Genomic DNA, 19,289 nt, shown 5'->3' with positions numbered 1-19,289 from the left:
GCTCACTTGAAATTAAAACTATTCTGATGCGAGTAAAAATCCCAAAAGAGTGCCAACGACACCTAACAGTCACCTACAAATTTTTGGGGGGCCATACCCTGTCTGGCTGTGCAACAGGGATTTCCCTCCCTGCATACCCTGAGACCTTTCCCTCCCCAAATCTGCTCTGCAGATTGAGGGAAACCCCCAGAACAAGTTTAGAGTGCACATGGGGGAAAGGAGAGGGAGAGGAAGTCCACTTGTGCTGACAGAAATCCTTGTGCTAACAGAAGGTTAGATACCACCAATGGATTCCCTATACTAGGGGCAGAATACTCTCTTGTAGTTTCCACCTCCCCTCCCCACCGCTTTTTGTTGGACTTCTGTGTTCTAAATAGCATTAGCCTTTTTAAAAAAGAAAAAAGAAAATGAAAATTATCGTTCCACAAGGAGAACTCTTGCAGAGCAATATTTATTTATTTAGTGTGCTAAAGGAATCTGGCACCAAAAAATGTTTGCAGTTTTCTCTTGCTGGAGAAACTTCTGCCATGGTTAAAAGCTGCACCTTTACATTTGCGTTCGAAGATAGAGATTTGTTGTTTGTTTGTTTGTTTGTTTGTTTGAATGAATGAATTTTATCATTACACAATGTTTAGTCTGCTGCCATCTTTAGGTATAAAATCTTTAGGCAAGCCCATACATAGACTTGCCTGAAGATTTTGTACCTAGAGTTCTTAGAAGATTTTGTACTTAAAAGTAAATCCCAGGACAGCTGAGTATGGCTAACTTTGGATATCATCCATAATTTAGACTCTAAGATAAAAAATTATTTTATTTATTTACTAGATTTCTATCCTGCCCTTTCTCCCAGCAGAGGCAAACAACAAATTAAACCTTAAAATATATTTTTTAAACATTTAAAAACCAACTATTTAACAGTTAAGACTATTTAGATAATATTTACACCCCCTAAAACACTGTTTTTAGACCTAATTTTATATTAGTTTTTCTCCATCACAGGCTGGTTTGGTTTCCTTGTTGACAAAGTCAGAGCTTCTGCTCTGTTCTGTGGCAGGCCTCTGTGGAAAGGGCAGGCCCTTAAGGGCTCTGCTGCATTTAGTAGCAGGAACTCACCATTGCTGTTATTTACATTCATGACTTCACCGTGCTTGTTGCCCGACATCTAACTGAAGCAAGGATCTTGCCTAGTGCTTGCCTTTAAAAGAAAACAATGCGTCAAGTGTTCTGCCCTTGCTGCTTCTCACATGAGAGAAACAGATTGAAGACTTAACAAAGATGCACAGTGTCTCTTTGTAGAATAAGTACAGATGCCAGTTATATCTGAAAGAGTGACACTGTCCCATGACTTTCTGCCATTGTTGGAGCATCTGAGGATGTATTTATTACATGTATTAGCAGGGAGAAAGTTTACTTGCCAATGGACTAACTTAAGGAATGGCTGAGGAGGTGGTAGGTCACGCTCCACCTTGGAAATGCTCCCTAGGCATTTCATGTTAGGAATGAGGATCATGACTTCTGCTCCTCACATTGTTACCACTGCCTAGTTGGTGTGGAGCCAGTAGCCACAAGCTCCCAAAAAAGGAAAATGAGGGAAAAGATGGACGTCCATTCTAGGTAACCTCCAAAATGGTTCTCCTAGATCCTCCCATTCATGGAATAAACCTGGTTCATAAGACAGACAACAAAAATATTTGTGTTGGCCAAAGGGGCATCAGCTGCTACCTGGCATAGCTTCTCACAAGCACAGATAGCCCCTAAGTTTGCCATATAGCAAATATTCAATTGTAATATTTATCTTAATAAAATTTACTTACTAATAATTGGATGAAGGTTTTAAGACATGATGTAGTTATTTAGACACACATCTGAACACCTTAAATATTTCATGGACAAGCATATTTTTAAAAGAGCTTAAGCAAATTATTAGTCCTAAATGGAGACTATTTACGGTACCTTCATTAAAACACACACACACACACACACACATTCTGTATTTGTTACTATACTCTTGAGTGCAAGTTAGTTCCTATATTAACTGCTTTGAGAACTTTGTGAATGTCCATGCGTAATGGAAACACTGAAAGCAGTGGTTAACGTGATTACTTTATAACAAGTTATTACTGGCAGCTGGTCATAGCACTGTTACCAAGGTTTACAGTACAACTAGACTGTAGTATGTGTGTGAGAGAAAGATGGGGTTGCTATATGTGTGGTGTGTAGTGTGAAGCATATGTTCAGTGACTGTGTGCTATAAATGTCATGAATGCATGGTTTGTGCAAATGTGTGTGCATGCATGTGTCATGTCCATAAACACAATGGGCATGTGGTTCTACAAAGTTTGGTCAACCATGTTTGGCTCTCGAGCCAAAAAATATTAGCCACCTCCTAAACTAGGTTTTAGGGACGCGGGTGGCGCTGTGGTCTAAACCACTGAGCCTAGGGCTTGCCGATCAGAAGGTCGGCGGTTCGAATCCCCACGACGGGGTGAGCTCCTGTTGCTCGGTCCCTGCTCCTAGCAACCTAGCAGTTTGAAAGCACATCAAAGTGCAAGTGGATAAATAGGTACCGCTCTGGTAGGAAGGTAAACGGAATTTCTGTGCGCTGCTCGCCAGAAGCGGCTTAGTTATGCTGGCCACATGACCTGGAAGCTGTACGGCGGCTCCTTTGGCCAATAAAGCAAGATGAGCACCGCAACCCCAGAGTCATCTGCAACTGGACCTAACGGTCAGGGGTCCCTTTACCTTTACCTTTACCTTTACCTTTAAACTAGGTTTTGCAACCAGTTGCTCTTGACTTAGGATGTTCATGCAAGGTGATTTGCTAAACTGTGAATTATTTCCTTGTTACTTAATTACTAAAAGTTGTTGCCTATCGAAACATTACCTTAACTGTTTATATTTAATGGGTTAGTTATAATGGGTGACTTTTTGCAGCGCGGAAAGCACACCGTTCTATTACATCTAGAAAAGCAGCCAGAGTATGTAGTCCTTAGGCTTATTTTGTAATTAAAGTTGAGATTCTACACATTCTAGCAAACTATTCCCCACCCCACCCAAGCCTTCAGTTGCTCAAGTTTATCTGGTGCTGGGTATTTGCATAACTGGTTGATGGTACTTAAAATCTTCTTGGAACATTTCAGAATGAGTCCTGGCTTTTCTTCTTCTCAAACATCCTTCCTGCAATAAAGATATTGATCTGATCTTTTGTACAATTTCTCTGCTCATTAATGTTGGCCTGAGCAGAAAAACATCCATAGCCTCATTTAGCTGCAACATCTTTGTAGAACATTCGTTGTTATCTATTGACAACCTGCTACATAATTGCTAAGACAGTTTGCCATGTCATTACCAGGTATGCAACCTTATTTGAACTCATGTTGACTCTACTCCAGAAGGCAAATATATCTGAAGATGTTAAATATGATTTAGGAAGCAAAACAGGTTAAGAGTGACCCTTCATTTTTTTAAAAGAATGCCTTGTCACTTGTAGCACACCTTGATGAACCCAGGTTTTCAAAAACTGATATTCAAAACAAACTGTAAGGGAAGGAGAATTATGAAGTGAGTCTGGCCTTTGAAACCTAAACATATGGGCTTCATTTAAGTCTCAGAAGAAAGGAACTGTCTTGAGGTAAATGGTCTAGGAGGAGCTCCCTTGATGGAACTCATTGAAGCCCACAGTAATGCAATCAAATTCAGCTTTGCATTAGATATTTCTATCATTAATGGTTGGTTGGTTGGTTGGTTGGTTGGTTGGTGGGTGTGTTTGTATACATCTAACAGGAGAAAGGCTCATATAACTTAATCTGGGTTGGCTTTTGCCTGCAGATTAATCTTTGGAGAACCAGCCAACTTATAATTATAGTTATAGGTATGGGTGGAGGAGTATTGGGTGGTTGAGACATGCCAGTTTCTGTTACATTTGGTATGTGAGGCTAGCAGTTTGTCTGATTTTCTTGTGATTTCTCTAGCCAAGTAGATCAGACTCTCATTAACAACTTAACAGAATAGAAACTGTATGTGACTAAGATAAATACCTCCCCCCCAAAATTGTTAAGATTCTTAAAATATGGTCACAAAATAGACTAAGATACCACCCTAAAGCTTCCTGATGACCAGAGCAGTTCAAGTCCTATAGTCTGACCTCCTTCATGTCTTCTGGGTCAGGCTTGTTCTTTGGTCTGAACAGCAAGGTTTGGCTCAGCTTGTTCCCATTTTCTGCCACAGACTGACCCTTGCTGTGCCTTTCTCTGAGGATCTTGCCTTGGAGCCAAGTGTGTGGCAGCCATCTGGTTAGCTAACATTGTGCCAAACACACGGTGATGGAATGAGAGAATACGAATCAGGCAGGTTCTCCAGTGGGGAAAGTGAAATGCACAAATGAAAATTGACTTTGTGGGCCAGCTGCCCTCTATTTTTAAGCTGAAGTATATTCTCTTTGCTGGCTTGGCATCAAGGAGTGTGGCCCTTTCTTGATAGCGGTTGCCAGATTCCTGACATGCTGGAAAGTGGCAGCTAGAAGCATTTGTTCATGGTGGCTTAAGAAATTTTCAAGAAATTCTTGGCTGTTCTCTTGCTTTGAGATGGTCATCTGCTTCTCTCCTTCAAGTCAAACAAAGTGATATACTCTAGACAGTCGATCTCTCTCTCTCTCTCTCTCTCTCTCTCTCTCTCTCTCTCTCTCCTGTTCTGCTCCCCTTTAGCATGTTTTAATAATTGCTTCTTATTTTTCTGTCTGAGGCTGCTGGTGAGTATAACTTAGAATGAAAAAAGTGTCAAGAATAAAGACAGGGAACACACAAAGCAAGCCATTAAAGGACAGTTTGGGAGCCAAAGCCAATTTCAGCACAGCTGTTGAAACTGTTCCTTCAGGCATGAGAAAAAGTTAGCCATGACTCTTGGGCAAATCACATTTTCTTTTGTCTACAAATATTTTTCATGATAGAAGATTTAGGCACAATTAAAATAAATGCTTATGTGGCCATCTTGTTTAGAGCCAGTTCATGGGCAAGGATTACCTCTTCTGTCAAAACAAAATTACCTCTCATCTGTTGTGCATTAGTTCTTGTTCATCAGAATCTTTAGAGGAAGAGTAGTTAACAAATAATTCAAGTAAATGAAACAAAATAACAATGCTTAGGGCTTCCTTCCAAAACTTGTAGTAATTAGAGACTACAACCAGTCTTGATTAATGTCCACAAACCACAACAAGTTGCCCAAATCACACAGATGCCAGTGGTATATACAAGTACCCTATAGCCCATGGATGACTAACCTGTGGTCCTTCAGATGCTGTTGGATCACAGCTTCCATCATCCCTGTCTTTTGGCCCTGTTGGCTAGGGATGATGGTAGTTGAGTTCAGCAACACTGGGAGGGCCACAGGTTTAGCCTCTCCTGCTGCAGCCCATGTGCATTCAAATCCTTTCACTGTACTGCAACTTCCATTCTGTAACATGGCTCACTGGTTACTCCAAGCCTTAGTAGACTTTTGTTACAACCACATCCTTCCACACTCTCATTACTATTTAGCACAGCTGGATCATGGTGGGTCCAAAACGTAGCAGCCTGCTTTCAAGTTCTGGCCTTCCAAAGTCTTAACGGGGATGATGTCAACCATACACAAGGGGAATTACAAAACGCATGGGGGAATTATTGTGGATATGAGTAAAAAGTAAATGATCATTAACTTATTCATGGGAGGAATAAAAGAATAGAAATGGATCCCCTATGAATAGCATATGAATAGCATATACCCAGTTCTTCTAAGGTTACTTTATGGTTCCATTTTCTGAAGCATATACTTTATCCAGATTGTAAATATATTTTATTAATATAACTTGGCCCTGTGTCTTTCTGTAAAGGCACTCTCCTTAATCTTAACAATATACGATATTGCATTCATCCTCTAGTAAACTGTCCATGCTTAAATTGCATCACTTATGCTTTAATATCTCTCATACTTGTGATAAAAATTATGCTTAAAATTGGCATAAGATGCCTTTTGGAATTGCAGAAGCAGAGCTGGAAGGAACAGCATGGATTATTTCATCGAACTGTCTGTCCCGAGGCAGGGAATTTTACACTTCAGGCATTTTTGCCAGATGCCTCCCTAGTTTCCTCACAGAAACATCCAACAACGAATGCTTCCAAACTCTGGATCTTGTTCCATTGCCCTACATTTTATTTGGTTAAGATGTTTTCCTAATATTCACTCGGTGTGAATCAGCCATTTCCCCTTAAACCTAATGCTACTTCTTTGTCCTCTGAATAGTAACACAGAATGGACCCTCCCTTTCAGGAGGGCTGTCATGTTCACCTTTAGCATTCAATACATTTAAAAAAATGTTTACTTCATGGAACGCTTCACTGCATGACTGACAGTGATTCAGATGTGCAGAAAAGTAATTTGGTGCAATCTTGGACTGGACTGCATCAAGCTGCAGGTGGGTTTCTGCAAAGCTCTATGGAGGGAGAAGGCTAAGGAAAAACTATTCTCCCTGGTATGCTAGCAATCGGGATTTTAATTTTTATTTCTGCATGAGAAAGAATTAAACCCCCTCATAGTCTTAAATAGCCCCCTCATTGTCCTCATAGCCCCCTCATAGTATTAAATAGAAAAGTTTTTTGGGTTTGGTTTTTAGGTTAATTGTAGTATGTGCCCTCTCTGTACTTTTAAAATGGCTTTTATCTTGCTTGGTTTTTTGTAAATATCATATTCATATAGAAATGCTGCTCCAAATAAATGCACAGAGCAGTTACAGCTGTGTGGAGTACTAATTGTTACTAGTACTATATTTCCACTTCCAGAAGTGTTGTGTTATACTTTATTGTTTTGCAATGTATTTGGACATCTCCTATTGTGAAATGCAGCCTTTATTTTAAATAATTGCCCTTTCCCATGAAAACATTGTCTTCCAGCATTGTATAATTGATGTCCCTAGTAAGTGGAAAGATTTTTCCAGAAACATTTAATAGACTACCTGGGCTTACATTCAAAGAGTCCATATATACTGATTACATTATATACATTTGCTTTCAGAACTGAAAATGGTTAGGAAATGAATCAGTTGTGTACTTGCTGGAGTGCAATATCGCCTACGTCTGGAAGACTAGGCACTATTGTATTGTACTTCTCTTCATAGAATCAGCACAGGATAAATATAACAAATCAGTTTGAGTTAGAAAGACATCTAGAGAAGAACACAGTAGGGTGAAGTATTTTCTACTCTACCAGGATGTGTGTAACTAAGTAAGTACTTAGTAGATGAGCCAAACATTCTCCTGACTCCTATGCAAATTAGCATGCGAGAACATATGCTTACTATTATATTAAGAATTGGATGTAAATATCATATAGCCAATATAGGACGCGGGTGGCGCTGTGGGTTAAACCACAGAGCCTAGGACTTGCCGATCAGAAGGTCGGCTGTTCGAATCGCCGCGACGGGGTGAGCTCCCATTGCTCGGTCCCAGCTCCTGCCAGTTCGAAAGCACATCAAAGTGCAAGTAGATAAATAGGTACCGCTCCAGCGGAAAGGTAAATGGCATTTCCGTGCGCTGCTCTGGTTCGCCAGAAGCACCTTAGTCATGCTGGCCACATGACCCAGAAGCTGTACGCCGGCTCCCTCGGCCAATAAAGCAAGATGAGCGCCACAACCGCAGAGTCGGCCACAACTGGACCTAATGGTCAGGGGTCCCTTTACCTTTGCCTTTATCATATAGCCATGGGGTTTTAATACCTAGCAGTAGCAACTTCAGAACAGTTACTTGTACTTGAGAAGCTTAAAATAATTTCCTGTGTGTGTGTGTGTGAGAGAGAGAGAGAGAGAGAGAGAGAGAGAGAGACAAGTTCATTCCATGGTATCTAGGTAGTGCTGTGACAAACTCTTTTCTAACACACTGAATAGCTACTACCAGCAGTTTCCACAGATTACCATTTGTTCCGATTTAGTGTTTAAGAGTGGGTTTTCCAGGGGAAAGTGGCAGGCAAAGGCAAAACTGCTTGGACCTGTGCCTAGGAAGGATGGGACAAGCAGCAAACTCCTCTCACCTGTGCTTTCTAGGCATGAGTCAAGCAGAAGTGTGGACAAGCCCTTTGATAGGGACCATTGATCTCACTTGGCACAAGGCAGCCTCCCAGGTTCCTAAGTACTGTAATTCATCATGATTTTGCCATGAACTCCCAGAAAATTCTCCCTGAATCTTCCTGATCTTGGCTGATCAAGTCTACTTACCAAGTGGTTAGCCAAGTACTCTCAGAACAATCTGTTTTGCAGATGTCTTTTGCTTTTTTCCTCATGGCCTTATACTATTTTACACCGAATATTTTGTGCAGTGGAAATAGCTACAGAATAAATGGCATAATCTCACCTCCTAAAACTAAAATATATAAAAGATTCCCCCCCCCCCTTGCCAAAGAATAGGAGGTGGTGCTGTGTAAACTTTGCAAGGTACAAAACTGCAGGCAAGTTTTATAGCTATACTGATTCCTAATTACTTTAATTGAGCCAAGTTGGTAATATATTAAAGGTGTTTCCATAGTGTAATTCCCCATTGGGGTATATATATTTGAAAACCACTTTTCCAAGGTACAACTCACGCATATAAGCTAGCCCATTTTTAATAACCATTTTGATCATCTGCCGATATAAAACCATACAGATTAATGTAACGTGAACTGTGGCTTCATAGATATTATGAGTTGCACATTATATGACTGTAATGGCTCTAAGAATGCTTCTGTGGCTGAGAATAAAATTAGCCAGGTGTACCTCAGCAGCGCCATGCAACTTACGCTTTCCTCATACAATCCCATCCATGGATAGAAGGGATTAACTGGAGCAGACAACAGGGACATAGGCAGGCGGCTGTATGTATGAACAAGTCCTCTTGTTATCCTACTCTCTGTGACTTTGAAACCATATGCCTGGATAACTTTCTCCCTTGCCTGCTTCTGTGGATAAACTGCAAATCTGCTTTCCTACATCTGCTGGACGAAGGTCTTACTACTCACACTGTGCTGCTTTTAAGACTCACTGGAATCTGCTTATTCTGGAGCACATTCAACAAACTTGGCACTGCTTTTCTACAGACTAGACTAACTTTCCTGGTGTGTGGTGATGCTAAATCCCAACTCAGTGGAATTGCCCAAATACTAAGAAGATTGAACACATTGTGCTACAGACCCAAGGAAAGTCTGTGGGCTTTCACAGAATGTAAGTCATTGTTGGATTTTACTCAAATGTGTTATCCAATTTAAAACACACACACACACACACAGAGAGAGAGAGAGAGAGAGAGAGAGAGAGAGGGAGGGAGAGAGAGAGAACGACATAAACCCAGAAGTGGAAGTTCTTAACTCCAATAGATTTTTTTCTTCAAACATCACTATACTATTTTGTATCTGTTACTCCTTTTCCATATCTGGTAGCAGATATGTACTTCCAAAAAGGTATGTGCCTACTATTCAGATAGCTCTTGGTGACTCAGGGAATTGATTCTAAAAAGCATGCAATTGAGAGATTGTTTTAGTAGTCGGGACTATATTGATCGCCCTCTCATTAGCTTCATTCTTTGCCTCCTTCAGAACTAATGTTTCCAGGATCCTCACTGTGCAGTAGACCTTATAATGCTTTCACATGTCACAAAAATCCTCAGCGCTCCCTAAAGTCTGCTAAGTGACGTGTGGTTTCACTAAACCTGAATTGTGATGAGTTCGTTCCATAGCAATTAAGCATCTGTGCCATTTATTGTTGCACAGAAGAGAGAATTTAGCATAGACAGTTTCTCTGGCTACTGTAGGTCAGGAAAAGTAATGCATGAGTATGGATTTGAACTCTGGTCTCACATGTCTTAGTCCAGCACTCTGAACCACTATGCCATGCTGATGTCATTACCATGTGCTCTTCCTGGAGCACTTCTTGAGAATCTGCTGATTAAAATAATTCCTTATTTCTTGAATCTGCATAGGAACCTTCAGGTTGTATCAAATGGTGTCTCTATGCTCACGGGGAGACTTTGCTTTCTGTTGGTGGAAGGGACGGGGAGGTGACATTCACAAATCCTTCTTTTCTTCTCCAGCCCCTTGCATCACATTGCACAGTGTTTCAAAGGGTTCCTCGACCCTCTGGAGGTTTTAAGTACTTTCCTGCAAAGGGAAGAAGAAATAAGCAAAAATCCCGCCCCCTCTTTTCTGCTGATGGTTGAACCCTTTGCTGGATCGAGGAGTCTTCTGTGACTGCAGGGAAATGACTGGGCGCAACCTCCAATGAATTGCTTTCAATCAGTGAAATTCTATGCTTGGTTTCAGTTTCCACACTTTGCATCAGACACACAGATGTACAGCTTTGCCCATGGCGGCTGGGAACCTTGCAGCGGGAAACTGGTTTTGCTGCTTTGTGTGATTAAGGTTTGAGACCTCAAAACATTGTGTGAGCATTGACAACTTGCAAATTGTATCTGCTCTCACCAGGCTAGGCCTGCCTGAAGCAGCTTTGTTTTGGGGGCTGAAAAATGGCTTAATCAGGCTGAATCTCTCTCCCTCCCCCCTCTCCCCATGTGTATGTGTGTGTGTATATATATATATTTTTCTACACTGCTTCTCTCTTTTTTGTCCTTGAGAACAAAGTTCCAGTCACTTTAATCAGTCACATGAAATGGTCGTTGGAAGAAGTCTGAAATCCTTGTCATCTCTTTTTCACATCTCATGAAGATTGTAACTCCACTCTGCGGCAAGAGTGTTAAGTAATCATTGTGGGTTGTTCTCTGGCACAACCTCCCCGTCTTCGCAGCAGATAGCATCTGGCTTGCAGTTTAAAGAGAACTATAATAAAGCTGCAAGGCCCTGCAGTTACTGTGCATGTTTTGTACCAGCTTGCTTTGAAATTAACATGCTTTGGTTTGTGTGGTTTCAGTAACGACAGCTGAAACATGGTACCTCCAGGGGCTACTTCTGTCTCATACTGCTGGCTTGTTCTTTTTCTGTGCTTTGCAAATAGAGCTGGTTTTGTGCAATGTACTAGTGAACTTTACGCAGGACAGCAATTATTTATTGACAGCTATTGAAATAAAATGAGGCCTTGCCAGTTCATTAGGGCTGGCCCCACTCATATCTGAGAGATACAGTTGTTTCCTTGTTTGCCTTTCTCTCCTAGGGGATAGCAGTCAGTTACTGGCTTCGTCCAACATTTGATTACCAGTCCTACACACTTTCAGATGTTGTGACCTATACATGGGGCTGCATGGGTGGGAGCAAGAGAGCAGCGAAGGTCCCTGTGCGCACAGAAAAAGTGCAGAATGTGGCGTACAGTTTCCCGAGGATCTCAGCTCTTGCTCTCTAGCCCATTACGGTTCTGCAAACGTGTTTGAAAATGTGTGACCCATGCCAGGCAATGTCTCAGAAATCAGAAATGTGACTGAATTGGTGTTTCAGCAACTGGGAGTGAGGAGGCTTCAGTGCCCTGTTCAGTTCTTGATCCTTCTCTAGATTAGCAAAAAAGAAGAAAAAAATGCAAAACAAGAGAAATTATACCGACACAATAAATTTACATATTGTACAGGTAATAGGATCCAGGTTTACTTGGTGTGGAATTTTGATTGCCTGAGGGCAGAATTTGTCCCCCCCCCCCCCGTTATGAATACACATAGAGCTACTCATACATACATGTTTGCAAATCTTAGGTTGTTTCCAGATGACCTCTTTGTTGAACATTCATCCTGATTTGTTTGCAGTGAGGTTACACAACATCAGATCAAGTGATTGTTGTTCCATGATTTCCAATGCATGTTTGTGTCCTGTTCCTCTGATTTTGGGGGGTGAGGGTGGGGAGTGGGTTAGTTACGCAAAATCACCAAATCAACTTTTAATTGTGGAGCCTGTATGTGATTGAATCCCACCCAAAACAGTCTGTAAGTGACCTTACGTACAGTACCCACTTATATCCATATTATGGTAACTCATTGTGTGCTTCTTTAGCACTCCCCAACTCTCTAAAGCAGGAAAAAGGAGGGTCAAATTGCAATTCCAATTAGGTTCAAGTCTGTAAACCACAATACCCACAATTTCAGTTAGCATGAATTATGTTTAAATGACTACAGACATTGCACTCATCCCTGAAAATGACTATCAAGTTGCAACTAAAACCTTATGTCTTTCAAATCCTTGGGCTTAACCTTGGCATCTCCTGCTTCGCAACGAAGGAAGTATGTGGTGATATGTATACATACATGGCCACTAGCTGCTGGACTCATGTATCTGATGGATGGCATGATGTTGAACCTCAATGGTGGGGTAAGGGAGCAGATGGCAGGAAGAAAGCAAGTAAACAAATACTCCTTTGGCTTCCTTCTGATCCACATAGCAGGTCAATGTATAGAGCAGTAGTTTGTTGAAATAAAATGTAAAGGAGCACAAACTATTATGCAGGGGGAAGGGGGGAATTGTACAGGTGAGAACTCATTGACATGGCAATATTGGCAGGATCTTGTTTCCTTAGCATATAACCCAGTTCAGACTCCCTGCCAGACATATAGTATTCTGTTTGTATTTCACATATTTTATAACTACCCTCTGTGTATATTTTTTTTCCTTGAGCATTTCTGTCATATATTTTCCTGACACTTCATTCATCACTTGGAAGTTGAAGCCAGGGAAAAGAAATGCCAGTATAATATCTGCCTCCTTTCCCCTCCAGTGTGACTGTTGGTCTTGTCTTGGAGTTCTTTGGCTTCCCCCTCACTCCTGGAGTATATACTGGCAAGGCTGGCTAATTACTGCCGGGAGAAATAAGACAGCCACATCTTTCAGCATCTTTTGGAGCTGGGCTCCAAAGCTCACAGTCGTGGTGCAAATTAGAGATCCAAGACAGCCAGCAGTTAGGACTATTAGATTTCTACACTGACATTAAGCATAGGGAGTCAATGCACCATTGTATTTCATTTCAGTGGTTGGGTTTCATGGAGTGCCATTAAGGTTTGATATCAAGCTGCTCTTTTACTGGCAAATTGTTTTATTGGAGTGGCTAAAAGGTGAAAATGACACAGGCCAACCTGCTTTCCTTTTCTCTTGTTAGAAGCTTTATAACTGTTATAAGAGTTGTAAATGCACATGAGCTGGAACAATGGAGCATTGTTCTTTGGGCTCAGCAACAACATGTTGACAAGGAGTTGCTTTTAGCTGATTAACTGTCCAGATTCTGAATAGAATATTTTGGTGCTCGTAAACACCGCATCTCGAATCAGGTAACGTTTGAAGGCAGCTAATAAAAGCACTGTTTTTAACTCACACGTACACTGCCTTGCCTTGCATGAAATCAGCAGATGTCTTCATTGTGCATGATCTCTGCAAAACAACACTGGACACCATGCATGCCAGTTTTCATTTAACACAGATTCCCCGTAAATAATCTGCAATGATTGAATTACTCATAAAACCACAGCATCCTTGTTTTGCCTTAAATTCACTTTTAAATGTATCAGGTGCTTTGAAAACATTTACCTTATTCATTTTGATTCAGATTCCTGGTTTAGGGTGGGAAAGTGTAACTTGGCAGAAGGTGACATGCAGCAAATGCATAAATTGAGCTCAGATCTTAAAGGTCATACATTCTCTGGGTACCATGTTCCATCGTAGTTTCCTTCTCCTGACTAATGCTTTAAGGGAAAATGGTGACGTCCTCTGTATGGAGCTGTCTTAGATGCATTGTTTTTATCACTGCAGTTCACAGAAGTTGCTCTGAGTAACTTCTGCCAGGTCTCAGCTCAGAATTACATTGTTCATGCAAATGCAGACGTGGGCACTTCATCCTAGTAGAATGAACAAACCAAGTCTTAAAGGGGCAAGCCAGCTACTTTGCATTTCTGCAGCTCAAAATCACTTCACTGTTTTCCTTCTAGCAGACAGTAATTTTCAGCGTTGTGAAGAAACAATTGTAGCACAGTGTGCTAAATGGCAGGTGATGACAGTTTGGTAGGTAAGACAGGTATTGTTGACAGCTTATAGCATTACACCCTCAACAGGAAAGCTGCCACAATATCCTTGTAGCAGTGGGAGGTTTTTATTTTGGGGGTGGGGGAGGCATTAGCACAAGACCTTTTCAGTATTTTTTCACTTTGGGCAACACAGTCTTGTTAACCTTTCTTCTACCATAGTTGCTTGGGGATCTCAGAGAGAGACATTCTTTGGATTTCACTCCACATACATGCTCAAAGTGAAAAAGAAAATCTCACAGATTTTTAATTTGCAGAAATGGAAGGATTTTTATCAGTGAACTTTCATAGGTTTTATAACTTCCTCAGTGCGACCCTAAGGTGTAGCAGGGAAGCTGGTATTATAGGTTTTTTTTTTAACTAAGCCTTTAAGACTGGATAATAGAAAAGCAAATAATACAGAACATAGATTTATGCATTGAAGAGGCATTATGGATAATCATGTTCCCTATTGGCACTGGACATCATAGGCCTATTCAGAATGCTATATTCTTCGTGAATAGTGAGTTTTCCACCTCTTGGCTGCATCCCTGGCTTAGTGGTGGAGCATCTTCTTTGCCTGCAAGGGGTCCCAAATTTGGTCCTCAGCATCTCTGGTTAAAAGGACCTGAGGTATCAGGGTGAGGAAAGGCCTCTGCCCAGCAGCTGTTGCCAGTTATGTTACTAGACTCAATGTGGCATTCAAAAGAGTGCAGAAAGTGATCACTGATACTGGATGCAAATCCACCAACACAAGACTTGATCCTCAGCTCATCAGGTATGCCAGCCTGGAGCTGGTGCAATGAAAATTTAGGAGGGGGAAACGTCTCCCCCTGCCCTGCTCAGTGTTAGTCAGCAAGACTTGGGATGTGGTGGTGAATCTGCTGCTCCTTTCACCCCCAATTCCATATAGGATAGCTCTGCTAGTCTTGTAAAAACCAAATACTTTGGTAGTTTTAAAACTTTGACCTGTAATCTATGACACGCTATCGTACTGCTTCCCATATACATGCTTAGATGTAAAAACCAAGTAACTGGAAAATAGTTTTTTTAAAAACCCTAAAAATAATTAGTATATATTTTGTAGATTCACATTTTTAATTTTAATTAACCCACTCTATGTCGGAATGCTGGCAAATGCCCACTTTCAGATAGTTCAGAGTGACTGCTTCATCAATATGTAAATCAAATGTGAAATGAATTAGTTGCCCTTTTGATTGGTGTTTTAAAACAGGCATATTCTGCAACGTGTTCTTGACACAGTAATAGTGCACCAATGGTGAATTTATTCTTCTGGATTTATTATTTAGTTTGTTTTGCAATGCTACCACATTATTACTGTCCGGAAGGGCTCTTAGCATAACAAAAGTAGAATAAAAATAATCCATATCATTTGCAGTATAAAAAGTTGTGATATTCCAGCAGGAAGATCTGCGATACAGACTGATTAGAAGGGAAGCAGTGTGACCACCCCTAAACTTTTGCAGGTGCCAGCAGTAGTGAAAGAAGGATCACATATGGCTGTCCTGATAACACAATGAGCACAAATCATAATGAATGCACAATAAAAGGGATGTCTAGAGGGTCCCTAAAACAAGCACGTAGCAGTTAATGGTTGCCAAATAATTTGCAGCAGAGTGGGATACGGCAGAGTCTGGTAGAAGTGAATAAATAGGTAGGGTGTGATTAAGATATGCCAGGAAAGATTGAGCAAAACAATAAGAAGCATAACTTTTTTCTTATTATTATTTTTAAGTTCCGTGGTACCAGGAAGGCTGTACAATTGCACATCCGGGGGAGCCAGCGTGGTGTAGTGGTTAAGAGCAGTGGACTCGTAATCTGGTGAACTGGGTTCGATTCCCCGCTCGTCCACATGCAGCTGCTGGGTGACCTTGGGCTAGTCACACTTCTCTGAAGTCTCTCAGCCCCACTCACCTCACAGAGTGTTTGTTGTGGGGGAGGAAGGGAAAGGAGAATGTTAGCCGCTTTGAGACTCCTTCGGGTAGTGATAAAGCGGGATATAAAATCCAAACTCTTCTTATAAAAAAAAAAAAAACAATTGCACATCCGGGAAGTTGTCATTCTTCTACATGCATTTTAGTTGTTGTTTGCTTTTGTATCACTGGTTCTAATGCAGCCCCAAATTACAAGTCTACCAATGCGAGAGTCCTGCTGGTTAATAAGTGCCATTCAAATTCCTGATAGCAGGATTCTTAAGAAAAATAAATGTAGATACTGTAACAAAGCTACTGTACATAAACTTTTAAAAAAACCCTGTTAAAATAACATTCCCAGCCTTTTCAAACTAATGACATCAAGGAGGTGCCAAGATAAGGCTTGCATTGGCATGTCGAGGCATGTTTGCAGAATATTAGTCCTGTGTGTGAAGATAAAAACCAAACACTTTTCTCAGGGTCAACATGTAGTGCTTATTCACAAGTGGTCAGCTGAGAATGAAAGCAACAGGGGAATGCAAGGAATGCCTTGCAATGCAAACAATCCAATGGAATTCACATCTCTATGTATAGAGATTAATTATGATTGATGCTGTTTTAACACCTCTTTTTTTTTCTTTTGCTCCAAAAGACTTATCTTCATATGTCTTAAATCAAGGGTTGATTTCTACCTAATGGCAGATACTGGGCATCCTCACATGACTTTCTTTTCTCTTTCTAACCCACCCCCAACCAAATAATACATATTTCCCATTGCTCCACAAAATAGGCTGTCATGTTGTGCCCTGCCATGCTTCCCACTAGTGACAGCCAGTGATGTGGAAGGGCAGTGAGAAAATGATGTAGGAAAGGGAAGAGACATCAAATTCGGGAGAACAACATGATGTCAAATTACAGGACAAGTAAAGCTACATATTACCATGAAGAACATGGTGTCTGCCACAATATGTACTTTAACCCTAAGGACTACTTTGTATAGTCAATGGCTTTGCAAGGGCCCTGAAATTTCTCTCTCTCCCTTTAAAAAATGCTACTCATTGTGGTGTTGATTGATGTAAGTACCTGTTCCCCCAACTGATAGAGCAGCTGTTGGGGGGGGGGGTATGTATGCACCATTTTGTGGTCCTGTTTTCTTTCTTCTGCTCTTTTAGATAAGGCAGCAAATTTGTGCTACGCCAGGCTCCTGTGGCAGCTATTTTGTGTTACGCCACAACCTACAGCATCCATTTTGTGGCATGCCATGACCCCATGGAAGCCTCTTTGTGTTCTGCCACATCCTCATGGCAGCCATTTTTTGTTATGCCACACACCCTCTGCACTTTCTAAAAAAATTTCAAGTTGGCCCCAAAGACTGGCAACCCCTGATCTAGGTCCTGGAGATGATTTCTTAGTCTTGTTGGGTTTTTTGTGGGGAGGTGGGAAGAGTCAAACTATACCTTGTGCTTTTCAGGGAGCTCTGTTTTTATGAGCTCCATTCGATGTTCTTAATGCCATCTATGACACTTCCAGGTAATGCTGTTTTCCAGCCCTCGATGTCTCTCCAAATCTCCCTCTCTTATTTGCATTAAACCCAGAGTGCGCCCCACTAGCAAGAATAAATAGTTACACCCACATATTGCTTTCTACAACAGTTAGATTGGCACATGGGGAAGTGGAAAACAAAGCCGTATTCTCTAAGGGATCGTTATGCATGAGGTGGGAACACTTGCAATTAAAAAAGAAAAGAAAAGCATGCCCTCTAACAGCAGAAATATGATAACAGGTGCACTTGTATGGCATTAAACCAGGGACTGACTCATTGCACAACAGTGAACCAGCAAAGCAAGCAAACTGCTTTCACAAGGCAGGGTGGTTCTCATTCAGAACGTTTGAAAGGTCAACATTAGAGATATTAGTTTATGACCTGTGTGGTTTTGCATTCAAATATTGGGGGGGGGGGTCTGTTTTTTAAATCTCCCCCCTCTCTTTGATACCCAAGTAGAAGAACTGGTATCATACTGGTCAGAAGCTGTACTGTAAGTTTGTGGATATGGACCAATGCCAATACAAATATGAATATGTTAGAGTGCTAGCTACTAAACAGCGTTGCTAACCGTCAGATAACAGGCCTGGAGTTATCGCTGTCTTTTTTGCATTGCAGCACATTAAGCACAAGTGACTTGTCTTCACAGTTTGCCCCCGCCTTCCCTTTTATCTGTGCCATGTTGGTCTCTACCCTTGCTGTAAAAAATGCTGCCAGCTTTGATCTCCCACCTGTTTCAACTGCCAGCTGCCTGGGTGTTTTCTCCCATGATGTTATTTAAGGGTGAACCCTTCAGTTACGTTGTGCAAAAGCTGGAGCCGTCTAGCTAATTTATTTGAAACAATCCTAGTGAAATAATTATTAGGAGGATTCCAAAATAGTGCATGTGAAAAGTGCAACCAGCTGTCTTGGTATTCAGAGGTACTGTGCAGCAAATTACAAAAAGTTAAGCACCAAATGCAGAAGGATCTCTGCCTAAAGTTCAAGGGGTATGGAATTCTGCCCTAAAGCCCCCAGATTCTGAGTCCAGAAAGCCTGTATTCTGCTAATTAGTGGCAGATCCAGAAAAGGCAGTGAGTAAGGAAAATAAGCATATTGCACTATGGGAAAGACCAATGAAGAATAGTTGGACCATCATTGCTGCAAAACCCACCACTAAACCCTTCCCTCTCATTTCTTGACTTTTATGCATATTCTGTGAAATATGCTAGAAACCTGCTCCTTTAAAAATAGATAAAGAATAATTAAATTATGGTTTCTCAAGAAGGATGAGAAATCTTTCAGTTTCTGTGGACTTTAGGGGAGTTTTAAAAACTGGTTGTGGTGCAGCCTGGTCAAGAAAAGGATGCAATTTGCTTTGGCTCACTGAGAATAGCTTTTTAGATCCCAGCCCATATGGCTGTATGCTAGTGCAGCTGTCAATCAAACAGAGCCTATGAGGCGTCGAGAGACAAACCTCCTTCTTTCCTAGAGAAAACATCTCAGAGAATATCTGAAAAGTGGACTTTTGTGCACACCCCTGTTAAAAGGGGGTCTCAGATGTCACCCCCAAATAGATAAGGCCTGTCAGAAATCTGATATTTGACACATACGTAGTTGAAGATACTACCATGGCACAATGCCATTTTGTGAAAGTTTTTGTTTGATATCACACACCGCACACTGCTGCAGTGTTAGGAGTGGATGGAAACAACAGCCCAGGTTGAGCTGTGCTGCTGTTGGATTTTCACAACCAGCTCTTTAAAGCTTACAGCGATAGCCGAAGGAGAATGAGCCAAGGGGGGAGCTCACCCGCCGAGCTTTATCCAGGAGCACTTATCCAGCAATGTGGTTTCTTTTTAGAAA

At 41.3% G+C, this 19,289-nt stretch overlaps 1 protein-coding gene across 11 annotated transcripts in view; it reads left to right on the top strand.

Annotated features, from left to right (window-relative positions):
* FAM53B (family with sequence similarity 53 member B) overlaps positions 1-19,289 on the top strand; it is a 117,595-nt gene that overhangs the window by 87,983 nt on the left and 10,323 nt on the right. The gene's annotated exons all lie outside the window — the stretch shown is intronic.

This window comes from Podarcis tiliguerta (assembly GCF_965153285.1).
Source record: "Podarcis tiliguerta genome assembly, chromosome: 5".
Taxonomy (NCBI): domain Eukaryota; kingdom Metazoa; phylum Chordata; class Lepidosauria; order Squamata; family Lacertidae; genus Podarcis; species Podarcis tiliguerta.
The sequence above is the reverse complement of the archived record's forward strand: the minus strand, read 5'-3'. Positions and strand labels throughout refer to the sequence as shown.